Genomic DNA, 6,565 nt, shown 5'->3' with positions numbered 1-6,565 from the left:
CCAAAAGTTGCAGTGGCTTGCCATTTCAGAGTACCGCAGTATGGTGTTGTGTCTTGGGCACTTTGGGGGAAAAAGATCACCACCAGAAATCACCACTGAGAAGGTTACAGCAAATTGTTTAGCATGCAGTCAGCTTAAGGATTCTTCAGCTTCATTTCAAATGTTTTCAGAATGAGCTGAATTTACCTTGCCATGCTGCTTGGCAGTACCTTCAGTTAAAGCATACCATATGTCAGTGGTTTGGCCCAGATACCTTAGGGCAAGGCTGTAGCCCTCCAGCTATTGTTGACATCATTCCCAGCCATAGTGGCCAATAGTCAGAGGTGATGGAATTGTCGTTCTGCAGCCCTGCCTTAGGAACAATCACAAATTCCTGAACTGTTTATTCATTCAAATTGATTGATTTGTAACATTTCTAGACCACCCCATCCAAAGGCTCTTATGTTAAGAAACATAAAAGAAACGCCGTTTAAAACACACTACTTAAAACAATATAAAAACAATTCTAAAACAATTTAGAACCATTTAAAACCAATTAAAATATTTAAAAACAATTTACATTTTGAGATACTGAAGAACAATTGTTTCTACAGATATAGCAAACAAAACACTTTGTGCTTTTATACAATCAGAATATTCCATTATATTGCATAGTGAAAGGCATAAATGGAGTAATGATTTAAATGTAAAATTATTGCCACTTGATTGGCAATATAAAATATTAGCAAGTCAGGTTTGGATTTTCTATTAAGACCAATCCAACAACATATTCTATTAAGATCATATTGGACTCCAAAAAATCTTCATCAGTTTGGCCTTGCAAATACTGATAACTGTTGGTGTAATACAGGAGATGCATGATCAGTACATCTTTTATGGAGCTGTAAGTTTGTTACCATCTTCTGGAAGAAGGTCTTTGAAAGAATATTATTAGTATTAATTAATTAATTAATTAAAAATTCGATTTCTATACCGCCCTTCCAAAAATGGCTCAGGGCAGTTTACACAGAGAAATAACAAACAAATAAGATGGATCCCTGTCCCCAAAGTGCTCACATTCTAAATAGAAACATAAGCTAGACACCAGCAACAGTCACTGGAAGTACTGTGCTGGGGGTGGATAGGGCCAGTTACTCTCCCCCTGCTAAATAAAGAGAATCACCACGTTAAAAGGTGCCTCTTTGCCCAGTTAGCAGGGGCTCTAATTTTGAATTTACAGCTTCTATAGCAATACGTGGATTTATTCCAAGGACTGAAATTTATCTAGAGGCAAAGAACTATGGTTATTACAGGCACTAATTCTGGCTAAATGGTTTATACTTCAGAAATGGAAAGTTAAGGACACTCCTGAGAAAAAACAGTAGATTTATGATTTATTGCTTTTGGGTGCTTGTGAAAAAAATTGCTTCTTTTAAGAAAGAAGCTCCTGACAAATACCGGGTAATTTGGAAACCATTCTTGGGACTGTATGTATTGTGAAAGGCATTTTTGTAGAAGTTAGTGGTCAGAGTGGTTCTGGGACTAGAATCTTTTTGTTTGTTTTGCTTTGTTTATTTAAAGGGCAAAGAGTTTTGAGAAATGGGATAGTTATTTATAAAGCTGAGAAAGGGGGATATTGTATTATGCAGAAAGATGGCTTTTAAAATCAGATTTGTTTCTTTGTCTTAATCTATGTTTGTTAAAATGGTTCATCCTGTCTGAAAAATTATTAATAAAAGAGAATATTAAATTGTTTAGGACATAAACAACTTATAAATTGAATGGTGCCACTGATGCTCCTGCTTGATTAGATCTACACCCACCTCTGAAATTTCCGAAAACTGTTGCTGCCACCCCATAATTGCCAAAATGCCCCTCAATTCACCGTCTGAGAATGAGGTGGCCAGTTTAGGTGGCTCATTTGCACTCAGCCCTAACGGTATGTTGTTTCTTTTGTAGAGAGCTATGAACCTTCTGAGGCTAAAAGGGAGGGGATGAGAGCAATGCAGACAACCTTGATAGCAGTGGCCAGTCTTACAGAATAGTGTTATAGAGACTGCACACCTAGCATTCTGTGGTAGCTGTAATGAGCTGGTAGCCATTCAAGGATAGAAAGAATACTGTATAGTGCACAGCTGCCATATAGTGCGATGAAATGCATAAAGTAAACATGCAGAGAGAATGGAAGAGGAGGCGTTTGCTAACTACGTTCTCTACAATTATTTGCAAAGTTGCAATTTTGTACTCCATCTTAACTGTTATCTTGTTTCTGAGCCAGTTAATTTTGTCCTGACTCATTCACTCTCCCTATACAGAGCAGTAACTCTCTTGCCCCTTTTTGTTGAACATAAGAACATAACAACATAAGAACAGCCCTGCTGGATCAGGCCCGAGGTCCATCTAGTCCAGCATCCTGTTTCGCACAGTGGCCCACCAGATGCCGCTGGAAGCCACTGGCAGAGCAGGAAGAGCAGACACAGCTGAAGAGGTGAGCAAGCTTTTCTAAACATCTAGCCTCCCCCCCCCCTTTCAAGCTAACTAACAGGAAGAGGGGAGATTTTCAGGGGCTAGTTTCTCTTTAAGGGATAAGTCTAAAGATGTGCACGGTCCGGACCAGTCCGGACTGGCACCGAAGGGGGGCCCTTTCTTTTAGGGCGGGAGGGCTTTCTTACCCCTCCCTCCTCTTCACCCCCTCCAGCGCCCGGCGGGTAGACTGGGCCTCCGGCGATCGGCGTCCTTTGCGGTGCGCGCATGCGTGCGCGCGCAAAGCGCCTTCTGTCTGCTGGAGGCCTTCCTAACGAGAGGAGCTGTGTTCGGTAGCTCCTCTCGTTTCCTCCTGAAGCTTTGGGTAAGGATTCGGGCGGGCGGGCGGGCAGCTGGGAGGGAGGGAGGGCTGGCTGGCTGGCAGGCGGGTGACGGCGGCGGCAGGGGTATGGGTACTTTTGTATGTAAATCTGCTCGGGGGGGCGGGGGCGGGGGCGGCTGGTTTCCAGCGCCCCGTTATTCAGTTAAATACGGGCGCTGGAGGGGGCAAAGAGGCGGGAGGGGTAAGAAAGCCCTCCCGCCCTTAAAGTTATAACCCCCACCCGGACCCGAACCAGCCAGGGCCGAACCGGTCCGGCAGTTCGGCCATTCCTTAGAATGGCCGCCGGACCGGTTCGGACTCACCCCTAGATAAGTCTCTCTCTCTCTCCCTCTCTCTCCCTCTCTCTCTCTCTCTCTGTTATTTGCCAGGGCTAGCAAACTCCAGTGGTTTTTGTTTGTCCCTGCCTGGAGGGGGTGGGGTCAGCTAGAGCTGGGGGAGGCCCCACATTCCTTTGACATTCCTTTGACTCACATCCTGTGTCCCAGTTGGAAGACAACCCTGTGAAGAGCAGACACAGCTGAAGAGGTGAGCAAGCTTTTCTAAACATCTAGCCTTTCTCCCCTTCAAACTAACTAACAGGAATAGGGGAGATTTTCAGGGGCTGGTTTCTCTTTAAGGGTAATTCTTTGTGTGTGTGTGTGTGTGTGTGTGTGTGTGTGTGTGTGTGTGTTATTTGCCAGGGCTAGCAAACTCCAGTGGGGGGGGGGTTGTCCATGCCTGTAGGGGGTGGAGTCAGCTAGGGCTGGGGGAGGCCCCACATTCCTTTGACTCTCCTTTGACTCACATCCTGTGTCTCAGTTGGAAGACTACCCTCTACATAAGAGGTGAAGGCCCGAGAGCATCGCAAATAGAGCATAGGGAACAGGGATAGCAAACAGGACTTTGGAGTTTTGCAGGAGTTTATTGGGAAGTCTGCGGGGGAGCCTGGAACAAGCCCTTGTGATCACACAGGGCCTAGTGGAGAAGAGAACGTAAGTACAAATCATGCCCTCATATTCTTGGGAAAGAATAACTGTTTGCACAGTTAAATAGCTGACCATTACAGCTGAGACTTACACTTCTAATAAACTATCTCTAAATACTGTAAACAACCAACAAAACCAGTATGAAGACAGAAAGCCAGCAGTGGAGGGGACACTTCCCAGTGTATTGCACAGAGTGCCACATTTATGACTATTTGCCCCACTGGCAGAAGTCATGGTTGTGTGCTGGGTTCAAGAAGCTCCTTGCACCGAGGAGCTCCTTGCACCAAGGAGTTGGGAAAAAATAGATCTAGCTATCTGTCTGTCTGTCTGTCTGTCTATCACATTTTCTCTTTTTTATATCTATAAAAATTGATTGTCTGTTTGTCTGTCTGTTCCCTTTGAGCTATCCGCACAGTGACTTCTTAGGACCCTACTAGTAATGTAGAGTATCCGGGAACCCCGACAACCACCTCACACGAACAGACAGGCGGATATAGAATGGGTATAGCCACAAAACCTATGGATGTAATAGCAAAGAGAAACTCACACCATAAGCCTGAGCAACACCAGGTACTCAAAGCTAGTTTATTATATTTATAAGCAATTTCCCCCATGGCTCAAAGCAGTTAACAATTACTCACCACATACCAAATAATCAATGTAAAATTGTGACCATATGCTGTGCAAGTGAACAAGAAAAATATTTTATTTCATCACTACACCTACTACACCTTTTCCCATGCTTAGGGCATTCATATAGCTCTTCTCCACATGCATTCTCTGATACGTGTTAGGATAATCTTTCCTGGGGACCTTTGAACATACTCTAATCATGCTTCATTCCTGAATGGATTCTCTGATGTATATCAAACACTGACCTCTTTTTGAATGCTTTCTATACATAAAGCACTCAGAGTGATTCTCCACTGTGTGGATTCTTTGTATCAATCAAACTGGTCAATTCACCCCTTGCCCCTTTCATCTGGACTGGTATGCATCTTGGCCTGACACCACTATGTTCCCAACCCTATGCCAAATGCCATACCATACTTTTGCCCTTTCTGACACTGCTCCTCTACTACCATTAATGCATGTTTCAAATGTCCCTGCTCAGTCCCTGTGTGATCACCATCCAGACATAACTGGGTGATATTTCAGTTCCAATTTTTATTTAGGTTTGTTGAAAGAAAGATGAATTATCTGCTGTGTATATGGAACATTACATTGCTGTATGTTGTAGATTATATGTATTTCTTATGTTATTTTGTTCATCTTTTTTCTTTTTTCTTTTTTGGTCTAGGGGAAAAGGCCTTCGGTTCCTGTGCCATCCCACATCTATATATGATCTCTGAGATTTTGAAATGTTGAAATTTTGGACTGTTATGGATGGAGAATTGGAGCACCTGTGGGCAAGTGGAAAGTACTGGCAAGCTTCGAGTGATCCATGGATATATCAGCCTTATAACAATCTGAAGGAAAAAAACTCTAAGAAGGCCAAATCTCCCTAAACTGTTCCCATTTTTAAGTCAATGGGATGGAATGTTTGTGAACGCAGACAGTAATGGAACTCTGTGGTGAGGAGAGGGGGGGTTGAACCAAAAAATTATCAGCTTAAAGAACACTTCCTCAAGACAGTCACAAGCCTTTCTGCTTATGAGGGGGAAGGGTGTGTAAAACTCTTTTGTTTTCTCACCAGCCATTTCACAGCTTTATGTTTCTGAGAGGAAAGGCTTTGAAAAGGAGCCGGGACCCATACATCGATCCCGCCCCCCCCCCCCCGCAAACAACAACAAACAAAGAAACAAAGCATTCGGAAACAAAAAAAAGTTGCATATGAATTAACACCGAAGTTAGAGCAGGCACTCCTGTCTCTGTTGCTGACTTGTGTTTTTTCACCATGCATGGTCTCAAGCTCAGGTAACATTTGCACACCAGGGATATACTGCAACCTTTTGTTGTAAGTCTATTCTTGTACATCAAATGGTTAATGGCAGTAAGGATGTGCACAAAACAGTAAAAGCCAGTTGGGCTCAAATCCGAACCAAATTCAAGCTGGCCTGGCCAAGTTTTGTGCACAATTGAACCAGACCCAGTTTGAGTTCAAACCAAGCCAGTTCAAAAGGCTCGGAGACCTACTAGTAAAGGGGAATCTGGTAAAGATTCGCCTTTACCAGTAAAGGGCAATGGGGTCTTCCATAAAAGTAGAGTGGGCAGGAGAGGAGTAAAAAGGTACCTTAGAAGTGCTGCCATCCTCACCAGCTTCCCCCTGAGTAGCCCAGGCCAGTTTGTGCCTCTGCACAGGTGTGGAGGTCACTAAAATGGCTGCCATCGGGGCTTCGAAGATACCTTTTTACTCCCCTCCCGCCTGCTGTACTTTTATTGAAGCCCTCCATTCCTCTTTACTGGTAAAGGAGGATCCTCACCAAGCTTCCCTTTACCAGTAGAGTTCTGAGCCAGCTCCGTTCAAACCAGGCTCGGTTTGGTTTGGACTCGGACTGAACTGAGCCTGGTTCGGTTCACCCCAAACCCTTCGAGCCGAGCGGGATTGAGCCTGACTCAATCTGAGCCAGCTTGCATACCCATAAATGGCAGGCTGCCTCTTCTGCAGTGGTGACAATGAGAGAGAAGAGATTTCAAGGAAGCAGTATGCATGTGCCATCACTCCGCTCCATCCCTTTGCTACCTTCTGTTAGATATATATGGAGATTTGTAAGGGGGAGAGGTAGCCTATCTGGGACAAAATTTGGGCTTTGGG

General features: G+C 44.2%; 1 long non-coding RNA gene across 1 annotated transcript; it reads left to right on the top strand.

Annotated features, from left to right (window-relative positions):
• The first annotated feature begins 1,197 nt into the window (after nt 1-1,197).
• On the top strand, nt 1,198-5,952 carry LOC128327709 (uncharacterized). Its single transcript, XR_008308748.1, has 3 exons — nt 1,198-2,467; nt 4,214-4,380; nt 5,111-5,952. It is a non-coding gene; the product is annotated as an uncharacterized LOC128327709 (long non-coding RNA).
• The last annotated feature ends 613 nt before the right edge of the window (nt 5,953-6,565 follow it).

This window comes from Hemicordylus capensis, chromosome 5 (genome assembly GCF_027244095.1).
Source record: "Hemicordylus capensis ecotype Gifberg chromosome 5, rHemCap1.1.pri, whole genome shotgun sequence".
NCBI lineage: Eukaryota > Metazoa > Chordata > Lepidosauria > Squamata > Cordylidae > Hemicordylus > Hemicordylus capensis.
Note: the sequence above shows the minus strand (reverse complement) of the source record. Positions and strands in the feature narration are given on the sequence as shown.